This window comes from Pseudophryne corroboree, unplaced genomic scaffold, assembly GCF_028390025.1.
Source record: "Pseudophryne corroboree isolate aPseCor3 unplaced genomic scaffold, aPseCor3.hap2 scaffold_1068, whole genome shotgun sequence".
Taxonomy (NCBI): domain Eukaryota; kingdom Metazoa; phylum Chordata; class Amphibia; order Anura; family Myobatrachidae; genus Pseudophryne; species Pseudophryne corroboree.
The window spans coordinates 184-14963 of NW_026967695.1; the positions used below are offsets into that span (position 1 = coordinate 184).

Genomic DNA, 14780 nt, shown 5'->3' on the forward strand with positions numbered 1-14780 from the left:
TGTCAAATCCAAAACACCAAATATCAGAAAAAAAAGGACTCCAAAACCTAAAATAAAATTGTCGGAGGAGAAGCGTAAACTTGCCAATATGCCATTTACCACACGGAGTGGCAAGGAACGGCTGAGGCCCTGGCCTATGTTCATGGCTAGTGGTTCAGCTTCACATGAGGATGGAAGCACTCAGCCTCTCGCTAGAAAACTGAAAAGACTCAAGCTGGCAAAAGCACCGCAAAGAACTGTGCGTTCTTTGAAATCCCAAATCCACAAGGAGAGTCCAATTGTGTCGTTTGCGATGCCTGACCTTCCCAACACTGGACGTGAAGAGCATGCGCCTTCCACTATTTGCATGCCCCCTGCAAGTGCTGGAAGGAGCACCCGCAGTCCAGTTCCTGATAGTCAGATTGAAGATGTCAGTGTTGAAGTACACCAGGATGAGGAGGATATGGGTGTTGCTGGCGCTGGGGAGGAAATTGACCAGAAGGATTCTGATGGTGAGGTGGTTTGTTTAAGTCAGGCACCCGGGGAGACACCTGTTGTCCGTGGGAGGAAAGCCAGAAAATGAAGAGCTGTTTAATCACGCAATTTGATTTTTTTGCCAGCATATTTCTTTTTCTCTGCAACCCACTGCTAAATTGTGCTTCCTAGCTGTTTTTATAAAATCACTGAATCAAATCTAACTCTGATTAAGTAGACAAGTCAAAATTTCAAACCCCCTGTTATGGTGTAGGGTACCTGGCCTTCTCTGATGTAATCAGAGTTAGATTTGATTCAGTGATTTTATAAAAAACATCTAGGAAGCACAATTTAGCAGTGGGTTGCAGAGAAAAAGAAATATGCTGGCAAAAAAATCAAATTGCGTGATTAAACAGCTCTTCATTTTCTGGCTTTATTTTTATGCTAACAAATTTGTTCTCTGAAAAGTGTCCACAAAGCCAAGTCTCTGATTAACACCTTTGTAGGGATGGTTTTTCACCTATTACTAAATTAAACTTGCTTCATTGGAAAGGCAGCAAGATGTATCCTCATTTCAATGTCTACTGAAATAATACAGGTTGACACCAGGAAACATTAACGCCACTGCATCCTTGCTGCTTTCTCATGTGGAAGTCTGTTTAATGTGAAAACAAGGTGATATCTAATTAGCACACAGGTAAGGAATTAAGAAAATCTTTATTTAAGGGTGAAGATGTTTCTCACAAAATTGTTGACCCAATGCATCATTGAAATTCAAGCTGGAAAGATGATTTTAATATATCACTTGTACATTTTGTATTGCTCTTCTGGTGACAATGTAGTTTGTTTTTGTCAATTACCATTTTAATAATAGGGTAAAGAAAATGAAGTTGATTTTTGAAAGAAAACAATACTGTCAATATACTATTAAAACAAATTAAAATGGTAAAAGTTATTGTACTTTAAGTAAAAATAAAAGAGACAAAATATCAATCCCAGTTTTGGATTACTTTAATTAACAAAAAAAATGCATATAGCAGAGGATAGTTTCAATCTGCCTACCTCTGGGTTATGGGCCCAGCATGCTTCCATTGCAGTACTCTGGGGGCATGCAAATAGTGGAAGGCGCATGCTCTTCACGTCCAGTGTTGGGAAGGTCAGGCATCGCAAACGACACAATTGGACTCTCCTTGTGGATTTGGGATTTCAAAGAACGCACAGTTCTTTGCGGTGCTTTTGCCAGCTTGAGTCTTTTCAGTTTTCTAGCGAGAGGCTGAGTGCTTCCATCCTCATGTGAAGCTGAACCACTAGCCATGAACATAGGCCAGGGCCTCAGCCGTTCCTTGCCACTCCGTGTGGTAAATGGCATATTGGCAAGTTTACGCTTCTCCTCCGACAATTTTATTTTAGGTTTTGGAGTCCTTTTTTTTCTGATATTTGGTGTTTTGGATTTGACATGCTCTGTACTATGACATTGGGCATCGGCCTTGGCAGACGACGTTGCTGGCATTTCATCGTCTCGGCCATGACTAGTGGCAGCAGCTTCAGCACGAGGTGGAAGTGGATCTTGATCTTTCCCTAATTTTGGAACCTCAACTTTTTTGTTCTCCATATTTTATAGGCAGAACTAAAAGGCACCTCAGGTAAACAATGGAGATGGATGGATTGGATACTAGTATACAATTATGGACGGACTGCCACGGTTAGGTGGTATAAAAAAACCACGGTTAGGTGGTATATATTGTAATACAATTATGGATGGACGGACTGCCTGCCGTGTGCCGACACAGAGGTAGCCACAGCCGTGAACTACCGCACTGTACACTGGTTGATAAAGAGATAGTAGTATACTCGTAACAACTAGTATGACTGACTATGACGGTATAAAGAATGAAAAAAAAACCACGGTTAGGTGGTATATATTATAATACAATTATGGATGGACGGACTGCCTGCCGACTGCCGACACAGAGGTAGCCACAGCCGTGAACTACCGCACTGTACACTGGTTGATAAAGAGATAGTAGTATACTCGTAACAACTAGTATGACACTATGACGGTATAAAGAATGAAAAAAAAACCACGGTTAGGTGGTATATATTATAATAATACAATTATGGATGGACGGACTGCCTGCCGAGTTCCGACACAGAGGTAGCCACAGCCGTGAACTACCGCACTGTACACTGGTTGATAAAGAGATAGTAGTATACTCGTAACAACTAGTATGACTGACTATGACGGTATAAAGAATGAAAAAAAAACCACGGTTAGGTGGTATATATTGTAATACAATTATGGATGGATTGACTGCCTGCCGAGTTCCGACACAGAGGTAGCCACAGCCGTGAACTACCGCACTGTACACTGGTTGATAAAGAGATAGTAGTATACTCGTAACAACTAGTATGACTGACTATGACGGTATAAAGAATGAAAAAAAAACCACGGTTAGGTGGTTTATATTGTAATACAATTATGGATGGACGGACTGCCTGCCGAGTTCCGACACAGAGGTAGCCACAGCCGTGAACTACCGCACTGTACACTGGTTGATAAAGAGATAGTAGTATACTCGTAACAACTAGTATGACTGACTATGACGGTATAAAGAATGAAAAAAAAACCACGGTTAGGTGGTATATATTATAATACAATTATGGATGGACGGACTGCCTGCCGACTGCCGACACAGAGGTAGCCACAGCCGTGAACTACCGCACTGTACACTGGTTGATAAAGAGATAGTAGTATACTCGTAACAACTAGTATGACACTATGACGGTATAAAGAATGAAAAAAAAACCACGGTTAGGTGGTATATATTATAATACAATTATGGATGGACGGACTGCCTGCCGACTGCCGACACAGAGGTAGCCACAGCCGTGAACTACCGCACTGTACACTGGTTGATAAAGAGATAGTAGTATACTCGTAACAACTAGTATGACACTATGACGGTATAAAGAATGAAAAAAAAACCACGGTTAGGTGGTATATATTATAATACAATTATGGATGGACGGACTGCCTGCCGAGTGCCGACACAGAGGTAGCCACAGCCGTGAACTACCGCACTGTACACTGGTTGATAAAGAGATAGTAGTATACTCGTAACAACTAGTATGACTGACTATGACGGTATAAAGAATGAAAAAAAAACCACGGTTAGGTGGTATATATTATAATACAATTATGGATGGACGGACTGCCTGCCGACTGCCGACACAGAGGTAGCCACAGCCGTGAACTACCGCACTGTACACTGGTTGATAAAGAGATAGTAGTATACTCGTAACAACTAGTATGACACTATGACGGTATAAAGAATGAAAAAAAAACCACGGTTAGGTGGTATATATTATAATACAATTATGGATGGACGGACTGCCTGCCGACTGCCGACACAGAGGTAGCCACAGCCGTGAACTACCGCACTGTACACTGGTTGATAAAGAGATAGTAGTATACTCGTAACAACTAGTATGACACTATGACGGTATAAAGAATGAAAAAAAAACCACGGTTAGGTGGTATATATTATAATAATACAATTATGGATGGACGGACTGCCTGCCGACTGCCGACACAGAGGTAGCCACAGCCGTGAACTACCGCACTGTACACTGGTTGATAAAGAGATAGTAGTATACTCGTAACAACTAGTATGACTATGACGACGGTATAAAGAAAGAAAAAAAAATACCACGGTTAGGTGGTATATAATTATACAATTATGGATGGACGGACTGCCTGCCGAGTGCCGACTGCCGACACAGAGGTAGCCACAGCCGTGAACTACCGCACTGTACTGTGTCTGCTGCTAATATAGACTGGTTGATAAAGAGATAGTATACAACAATATACTACTATACTGGTGGTCAGGCACTGGTCACCACTAGTCACACTGGCAGTGGCACTCCTGCAGCAAAAGTGTGCACTGTTTAATTTTAAATTAATATAATATTATGTACTCCTGGCTCCTGCTATAACAACCTGCAGTGCTCCCCAGTCTCCCCCACAATTATTATAAGCTTTTATACATTGATGTGCAGCACACTGGGCTGAGCTGAGTGCACACAGACTGAGTCACACTGTGTGACTGCTGTGTATCGTTTTTTTCAGGCAGAGAACGGATATAGCAGAGAACGGATATATTAAATAAAAGTTAACTTAACAACAACTGCACTGGTCACTGTGGTAAACTCTGTCTGCACAATCTCTCTCTCTCTCTCTCTCTTCTAATCTATTCTAATGGAGAGGACGCCAGCCACGTCCTCTCCCTATCAATCTCAATGCACGTGTGAAAATGGCGGCGACGCGCGGCTCCTTATATAGAATCCGAGTCTCGCGAGAATCCGACAGCGTCATGATGACGTTCGGGCGCGCTCGGGTTAACCGAGCAAGGCGGGAAGATCCGAGTCGCTCGGACCCGTGAAAAAAAAGTGAAGTTCGTGCGGGTTCGGATTCAAAGAAACCGAACCCGCTCATCTCTACTTAGAACACTTCTTGAATTAAGACACAACCTGCAAGAAAAAGTATGCAATATGGGTGAAAAGGCAAATGTCAAAGGTCTGATACAAGTGACCAGCTCCACACCTTGCACCACATAGCGTTATGTTAAACTGGGATATGTTCTTTTTTGGTGTGTGTGTGTGTGTGTGTGTGTGTGTGTGTGTGTGTGTGTGTATGTGTGTGTGTGTGTGGGGGGGGGGGGGGTGCCAAAGGAAATTTTTGCCATTGGCTCCTTTGGTCTAGAACCAGCCCTGATCACAAAATATTTTTGTCTGAGCAGACTGGACACTGATCAGCGTTGGCTCATTCTCAGCCCCCCGCCCAGCCTCTGCTGCCAACAGACTGCTATTAGCTAGTTAACCTTCTGCCTTCCCTATCTATGACACAGACTGCTGCTAATGCTACCAGAATGTTCCCAGTGGCTTCACACCAACAGTGAATCCCAGCCGATGATGTAGGGCAGCGTGTGGGGGAGGGGGTCAGTTGCTGTGGCTCCAACATGGTAACCGCCAATGGACTGCAATGCTTTATCGAAAGGGGGGGCGCCAGTCCCTTACTTTGCCAGGGGCGCTTGGACCCCTAGCTACACCTCTGTTGACCCTAACCGATACCCCTAAACTAACCATAATTCCTGCAGTAAAAATCCATGTTTCTATGTATATAGGGGGTCATTCCGAGTTGATCGCTTGCTGCCGTTGTTCGCTGCGTAGCAATCAGTTGAAAAAAAATGGCTAATCTGTGCATGCGCATGCTCCGTAATGTGCATGCGCATCGTACGGGTACAAAGTCCATTGTGGTTTTGCACTAGTTCTAGCGATTATTCCAATCACAGAACAGGCCACAAGGAGATTGACAGAAAGAGGGCGTTTCTGGGTGTCAACTGACCGTTTTCAGGGAGTGCTTGGAAAAATGCAGGCGTGGCAGAAGAAATGCAGACGTGGCTGGGCATTCGCTGGATGGGTGTGTGACATCAAAAGCCGTCCCTCGGTTGTTAGAATCAACGCACACGAAGTGTAACTACAGTGCTGGTCTTATTTTGAAACGATTTTGCAGGCGCTCTGCTACTCAAGTATTCGCACTTCTCCAAAGTGAATATACACTCTCCAGTGGGCAGCGACAATGCGTTTGCATGGCTGCTAAAAACTGCTAGCGAGCAATCAACTCAGAATGACCCCCATAGTGTATTGCAAGAAAATATCTGTAAATCCAATGGTACCGTAAGTGCGGTATATACTCGCACTTCTTTGCGGGGTGAGAACATCTCCCCTAAGTGAAGTCAGCCCTATGAATAGAGTTTGTGTGATCCCTGTGCAGCAGTCACAGAAAGGGTTCATCTCTGCAGTTTATCACTCAAATTACATTGCTGCATTTTTTCTAGAAGTGGATCTGAGAGCTGTTACCCGCAGACCAGCTACAATAATTATCCTGGGTACTCACTAGACCAGTGGTTCTCAAACTGCACCCTGGGGTGCCTCAGGACACTTGCAGGGGTGCCTTGGATTGGTGGTCCAGGACCAATTCAAAATATTTATAGTTAGTGTTATAGGCAAAACCAGTGCTGTTGGCTGGCAATCATAACATATGTGCACAAGCAGAAGCAAATCCTGTCCCCTACCAAAGGGCCAGTGCTAGGGTATTTGGCGCCTCCCTGCAAACTATTAATTTGGGCCCTCTCTCCAATACTTAATAAAGGGACAGTGCGCTCCTTAAAAAAAGAAGGTGTGGTATCACAAGGAAGGGGCATGGCCACACAATAGCACCCCAAATCAAAATACGCCACACAGTAGCACTATCTTATTGTCATTACACCGCATGTAATAATAATAATAATAATAATACCCACAGTCGCAGTGCCCTTTATACACATAACCACCATATCAGTGCAGTTTACACACATAATGCCAACAGTAGCAGTGCCCCTTCTACACATGCCCACGGTGGCAATCCTTTACATGGCAAATATCAACCTGGTTTTGCCATGTAAAGGATTGCCACTTTAAAAACAAACAATCAAACAAACAAAAAAAAAAACAACAGGAAAAAACACAAAATCTCTCACTTTCTGATTCTCACACCCTATTACATTCCTCCCTATATATTTAAATGTTTCTATTACTGTATGTTCCCTCTTCCCTTCTCCAAACTATACACATCAACATTTTTTAGTATTTCCAGGTAAGTTTTGTGATGTAGGCCATGCACAATTTTAGTTGCCCTAATGTATTTACAGCCTTCTGGAGATATGGCTTCTGGAACTGAACACAGGATTCTAAATGTGGCTGTACCAAGGACCTATACAGTGGCATTACAGGTTGAGTATCCCTTATCCAAAATGCTTGGGACCAGAGGAATTTTGGATATCGGATTTTTCTGTATTTTGGAATAATTGCATACCATAACGAGATATTATGGTGATGGGACCTAAATCTAAGCACAGAAGGCATTTATGTTTCATATACACCTTATACACACAGCCTGAAGGTCATTTTAGCCAATATTTTTTATAACTTTGTGCATTAAACAAAGTGTGTGTACATTCACAGAATTCATTTATGTTTCATATACACCTTATACACACAGTCTGAAGTTCATTTAATACAATATTTTTAATAACTTTGAGTATTAAACAAAGTTTGTGTACACTGAGCCATCAAAACACAAAGGTTTCACTATCTCAGTCTCACTCAAAAAAGTCCGTATTTCGGAATATTCCATATTTCGGAATATTTGGATATGGGATACTCAACCTGTATTACTTTTTTCTGCTACTGGTTCTTTAACCTATGCAAACAAGCATCTGACTTGCCTTTCCTATTGCTTTGTTACATTGCTCACCTGAAATAGTAATACTTAGATAGCTTTCCTCTTGCCATTATAATGCCCTTAATATTATAGTTAGCCTTTGCATTTTTGAGACGTGTATGATTTTGCATTTTTTGGCATTAAATGTTGCCATGTTCTTGACCATTCCTCTAGTCCAGGGGCGGAACTGCTCTGGCAGTCAACGGAGTCAGTTGCCGCCGGGCTCCAGCCCTAAAGGGGCTTCCTCCATTGCCCCCCGGCTGTTACGTGCCCTTCCTACTAAATAGACAAAGGCGCTACCAGCAGGGTCTCGCAGTTTGTACATTCCATGCCGTAACACCCTTCTTTCCACCTTCACAATGAAGCTATTGGTACTTTGCAAAAAAAAAATTATTAGCATTGCAACTCAGCAGATCTATGCAGTGTGCAGCCACACACTCCATATATCTGCTCAGCCACAAAGCTGATTATTTCTTCACAAAGTACAAGGTGAGCTCCAAATAGAATTCTCTAGCTTAGATTATACCTTTCTATGCAAGGGTAAATAGTAGAGATGAGCGCCTGAAATTTTTCGGGTTTTGTGTTTTGGTTTTGGGTTCGGTTCCGCGGCCGTGTTTTGGGTTCGAACGCGTTTTGGCAAAACCTCACCGAATTTTTTTTGTCGGATTCGGGTGTGTTTTGGATTCGGGTGTTTTTTTCAAAAAACACTAAAAAACAGCTTAAATCATAGAATTTGGGGGTCATTTTGATCCCAAAGTATTATTAACCTCAAAAACCATAATTTACACTCATTTTCAGTCTATTCTGAATACCTCACACCTCACAATATTATTTTTAGTCCTAAAATTTGCACCGAGGTCGCTGTGTGAGTAAGATAAGCGACCCTAGTGGCCGACACAAACACCGGGCCCATCTAGGAGTGGCACTGCAGTGTCACGCAGGATGTCCCTTCCAAAAAACCCTCCCCAAACAGCACATGACGCAAAGAAAAAAAGAGGCGCAATGAGGTAGCTGTGTGAGTAAGATTAGCGACCCTAGTGGCCGACACAAACACCGGGCCCATCTAGGAGTGGCACTGCAGTGTCACGCAGGATGGCCCTTCCAAAAAACCCTCCCCAAACAGCACATGACGCAAAGAAAAAAAGAGGCGCAATGAGGTAGCTGTGTGAGTAAGATTAGCGACCCTAGTGGCCGACACAAACACCGGGCCCATCTAGGAGTGGCACTGCAGTGTCACGCAGGATGTCCCTTCCAAAAAACCCTCCCCAAACAGCACATGACGCAAAGAAAAAAAGAGGCGCAATGAGGTAGCTGACTGTGTGAGTAAGATTAGCGACCCTAGTGGCCGACACAAACACCGGGCCCATCTAGGAGTGGCACTGCAGTGTCACGCAGGATGTCCCTTCCAAAAAACCCTCCCCAATCAGCACATGATGCAAAGAAAAAGAAAAGAAAAAAGAGGTGCAAGATGGAATTGTCCTTGGGCCCTCCCACCCACCCTTATGTTGTATAAACAAAACAGGACATGCACACTTTAACCAACCCATCATTTCAGTGACAGGGTCTGCCACACGACTGTGACTGATATGACGGGTTGGTTTGGACCCCCCCCAAAAAAGAAGCAATTAATCTCTCCTTGCACAAACTGGCTCTACAGAGGCAAGATGTCCACCTCATCTTCACCCTCCGATATATCACCGTGTACATCCCCCTCCTCACAGATTATCAATTCGTCCCCACTGGCTGCACATGTAAGTGCAAGAGATCCTGAAGCACTCACTCATCATGGGAAAGTACCAATGTGTTTCTTCGTTGGTTGATGGAAGAAACATCTTACAAAAACTCTCCAGATTATTGACTTTTTAAAGTTTTTCTAGGAAACGTTTTAGATGAATGCTTATTAGCCTTTGTCAGTATGGACTTTTGCAAAGTGTCTCTGTGGCGCAATCGGTTAGTGTGTTTGGCTATTAACCAAAATGTTGGTGGTTCAATCCCACCCAGGGACGTAATTAACCTTGTGATCAGATTTTGGTGATATTTAAGGAGACAAGTCAAAATTTCAAACCTCCTCTTATGGTGTAGGGTACATGGCCTTCTCTGATGTAATCAGAGTTAGATTTGATTCAGTGATTTTATAAAAAACAGCTAGGAAGCACAATTTAGCAGTGGGTTGCAGAGAAAAAAAATATGCTGGCAGAAAAATCCAATCGAGTGATTAAACAGCTCTTCATTTTCTGGCTTTATTTTTATGCTAACAAATTTGTTCTCTGAAAAGTGTCCACAAAGCCAAGTCTCTGATTAACACCTTTGTAAGGATGGTTTTTCACCTATTACTAAATTAAACTTGCTTCATTGGAAAGGCAGCAAGATGCATCCTCATTTCAATGTCTACTGAAATAATACAAGTTGACACCAGGAAACATTAACGCCACTGCATCCTTGCTGCTTTCTCATGTGGAAGTCTGTTTAATGTGAAAACAAGGTGATATCTAATTAGCACACAGGTAAGGAATTAAGAAAATCTTTATTTAAGGGTGAAGATGTTTCTCACAAAAATGTTGACCCAATGCAACATTGAAATTCAAGCTGGAAAGATGATTTTAATATATCACTTGTACATTTTGTATTGCTCTTCTGGTGACAATGTAGTTTGTTTTTGTCAATTACCATTTTAATAATAGGGTAAAGAAAATGAAGTGGATTTTTGAAAGAAAACAATACTGTCAATATACTATTAAAACAAATTAAAATGGTAAAAGTTATTGTACTTTAAGTAAAAATAAAAGAGACAAAATATCAATCCCAGTTTTGGATTACTTTAATTAACAAAAAAAATGCATATAGCAGAGGATAGTTTCAATCTGCCTACCTCTGGGTTATGGGCCCAGCATGCTTCCATTGCAGTACTCTGCTGCACATGTAAGTGCAAGAGATCCTGAAGCACTCACTCATCATGGGAAAGTACCAATGTGTTTCTTCGTTGGTTGATGGAAGAAACATCTTACAAAAACTCTCCAGATTATTGACTTTTTAAAGTTTTTCTAGGAAACGTTTTAGATGAATGCTTATTAGCCTTTGTCAGTATGGACTTTTGCAAAGTGTCTCTGTGGCGCAATCGGTTAGTGTGTTTGGCTATTAACCAAAATGTTGGTGGTTCAATCCCACCCAGGGACGTAATTAACCTTGTGATCAGATTTTGGTGATATTTAAGGAGACAAGTCAAAATTTCAAACCTCCTCTTATGGTGTAGGGTACATGGCCTTCTCTGATGTAATCAGAGTTAGATTTGATTCAGTGATTTTATAAAAAACAGCTAGGAAGCACAATTTAGCAGTGGGTTGCAGAGAAAAAAAATATGCTGGCAGAAAAATCCAATCGAGTGATTAAACAGCTCTTCATTTTCTGGCTTTATTTTTATGCTAACAAATTTGTTCTCTGAAAAGTGTCCACAAAGCCAAGTCTCTGATTAACACCTTTGTAAGGATGGTTTTTCACCTATTACTAAATTAAACTTGCTTCATTGGAAAGGCAGCAAGATGCATCCTCATTTCAATGTCTACTGAAATAATACAAGTTGACACCAGGAAACATTAACGCCACTGCATCCTTGCTGCTTTCTCATGTGGAAGTCTGTTTAATGTGAAAACAAGGTGATATCTAATTAGCACACAGGTAAGGAATTAAGAAAATCTTTATTTAAGGGTGAAGATGTTTCTCACAAAAATGTTGACCCAATGCAACATTGAAATTCAAGCTGGAAAGATGATTTTAATATATCACTTGTACATTTTGTATTGCTCTTCTGGTGACAATGTAGTTTGTTTTTGTCAATTACCATTTTAATAATAGGGTAAAGAAAATGAAGTGGATTTTTGAAAGAAAACAATACTGTCAATATACTATTAAAACAAATTAAAATGGTAAAAGTTATTGTACTTTAAGTAAAAATAAAAGAGACAAAATATCAATCCCAGTTTTGGATTACTTTAATTAACAAAAAAAAAATGCATATAGCAGAGGATAGTTTCAATCTGCCTACCTCTCGGTTATGAGCCCAGCATGCTTCCATTGCAGTACTCTGCTGCACATGTAAGTTCAAGAGATCCTGAAGCACTCACTCATCATGGGAAAGTACCAATGTGTTTCTTCGTTGGTTGATGGAAGAAACATCTTACAAAAACTCTCCAGATTATTGACTTTTTAAAGTTTTTCTAGGAAACGTTTTAGATGAATGCTTATTAGCCTTTGTCAGTATGGACTTTTTGCAAAGTGTCTCTGTGGCGCAATCAGTTAGTGTGTACGGCTATTAACCAAAAGGTTGGTGGTTCAATCCCACCCAGGGACCTAATTGACCTTGTTATCAGATTTTGGTGATCTTTAAGTAGACAAGTCAAAATTTCAAACCCCCTGTTATGGTGTAGGGTACCTGGCCTTCTCTGATGTAATCAGAGTTAGATTTGATTCAGTGATTTTATAAAAACAGCTAGGAAGCACAATTTAGCAGTGGGTTGCAGAGAAAAAAAATATGCTGGCAGAAAAATCCAATTGAGTGATTAAACAGCTCTTTATTTTCTGGCTTTATTTTTATGCTAACAAATTTGTTCTCTGAAAAGTGTCCACAAAGCCAAGTCTCTGATTAACACCTTTGTAAGGATGGTTTTTCACCTATTACTAAATTAAACTTGCTTCATTGGAAAGGCAGCAAGATGCATCCTCATTTCAATGTCTACTGAAATAATACAGGTTGACACCAGGAAACATTAACGCCACTGCATCCTTGCTGCTTTCTCATGTGGAAGTCTGTTTAATGTGAAAACAAGGTGATATCTAATTAGCACACAGGTAAGGAATTAAGAAAATCTTTATTTAAGGGTGAAGATGTTTCTCACAAAATCGTTGCCCCAATGCATCATTGAAATTCAAGCTGGAAAGATGATTTTAATATATCACTTGTACATTTTGTATTGCTCTTCTGGTGACAATGTAGTTTGTTTTTGTCAATTACCATTTTAATAATAGGGTAAAGAAAATTAAGTGGATTTTTGAAAGAAAACAATACTGTCAATATACTATTAAAACAAATTAAAATGGTAAAAGTTATTGTACTTTAAGTAAAAATAAAAGAGCCAAAATATCAATCCCAGTTTTGGATTACTTTAATTAACAAACAAAAAAATGCATATAGCAGAGGATAGTTTCAATCTGCCTACCTCTGGGTAATGGGCCCAGCATGCTTCCATTGCTGTACTCTGCTGCACATGTAAGTGCAAGAGATCCTGAAGCACTCACTCATCATGGGAAAGTACCAATGTGTTTCTTCGTTGGTTGATAGAAGAAACATCTTACAAAAACTCTCCAGATTATTGACTTTTTAAAGTTTTTCTAGGAAACGTTTTAGATGAATGCTTATTAGCATTTGTCAGTATGTAGTTTTGCAAAGTGTCTCTGTGGCGCAATCAGTTAGTGTGTACGGCTATTAACCAAAAGGTTGGTGGTTCAATCCCACCCAGGGACGTAATTGACCTTGTTATCAGATTTTTGTGATCTTTAAGTAGACAAGTCAAATTTCATACCCCCTGTTATGGTGTAGGGTACCTGGCCTTCTCTGATGTAATCAGAGTTAGATTTGATTCAGTGATTTTATAAAAACATCTAGGAAGCACAATTTAGCAGTGGGTTGCAGAGAAAAAGAAATATGCTGGCAAAAAAATCAAATTGCGTGATTAAACAGCTCTTCATTTTCTGGCTTTATTTTTATGCTAACAAATTTGTTCTCTGAAAAGTGTCCACAAAGCCAAGTCTCTGATTAACACCTTTGTAGGGATGGTTTTTCACCTATTACTAAATTAAACTTGCTTCATTGGAAAGGCAGCAAGATGTATCCTCATTTCAATGTCTACTGAAATAATACAGGTTGACACCAGGAAACATTAACGCCACTGCATCCTTGCTGCTTTCTCATGTGGAAGTCTGTTTAATGTGAAAACAAGGTGATATCTAATTAGCACACAGGTAAGGAATTAAGAAAATCTTTATTTAAGGGTGAAGATGTTTCTCACAAAATTGTTGACCCAATGCATCGTTGAAATTCAAGCTGGAAAGATGATTTTAATATATCACTTGTACATTTTGTATTGCTCTTCTGGTGACAATGTAGTTTGTTTTTGTCAATTACCATTTTAATAATAGGGTAAAGAAAATGAAGTGGATTTTTGAAAGAAAACAATACTGTCAATATACTATTAAAACAAATTAAAATGGTAAAAGTTATTGTACTTTAAGTAAAAATAAAAGAGACAAAATATCAATCCCAGTTTTGGATTACTTTAATTAACAAAAAAAAAATGCATATAGCAGAGGATAGTTTCAATCTGCCTACCTCTGGGTTATGGGCCCAGCATGCTTCCATTGCAGTACTCTGCTGCACATGTAAGTTCAAGAGATCCTGAAGCACTCACTCATCATGGGAAAGTACCAATGTGTTTCTTCGTTGGTTGATGGAAGAAACATCTTACAAAAACTCTCCAGATTATTGACTTTTTAAAGTTTTTCTAGGAAACGTTTTAGATGAATGCTTATTAGCCTTTGTCAGTATGGACTTTCGCAAAGTGTCTCTGTGGCGCAATCAGTTAGTATGTACGGCTATTAACCATAAGGTTGGTGGTTCAATCCCATCCAGGGACCTAATTGACCTTGTTATCAGATTTTGGTGATCTTTAAGTAGACAAGTCAAAATTTCAAACCCCCTGTTATGGTGTAGGGTACCTGGCCTTCTCTGATGTAATCAGAGTTAGATTTGATTCAGTGATTTTATAAAAACAGCTAGGAAGCACAATTTAGCAGTGGGTTGCAGAGAAAAAAAATATGCTGGCAGAAAAATCCAATTGAGTGATTAAACAGCTCTTCATTTTCTGGCTTTATTTTTATGCTAACAAATTTGTTCTCTGAAAAGTGTCCACAAAGCCAAGTCTCTGATTAACACCTTTGTAAGGATGGTTTTTCACCT

General features: G+C 40.3%; 2 non-coding genes across 2 annotated transcripts; both read left to right on the forward strand.

The window, feature by feature from the left end:
- Positions 1 to 9706: 9706 nt before the first annotated feature.
- On the forward strand, positions 9707 to 9780 carry TRNAN-AUU (transfer RNA asparagine (anticodon AUU)). Its single transcript has one exon. It is a non-coding gene; the product is annotated as a tRNA-Asn (tRNA).
- Positions 9781 to 10874: 1094 nt separating this feature from the next.
- Positions 10875 to 10948, forward strand: TRNAN-AUU (transfer RNA asparagine (anticodon AUU)). Its single transcript has one exon. It is a non-coding gene; the product is annotated as a tRNA-Asn (tRNA).
- Positions 10949 to 14780: the final 3832 nt, after the last annotated feature.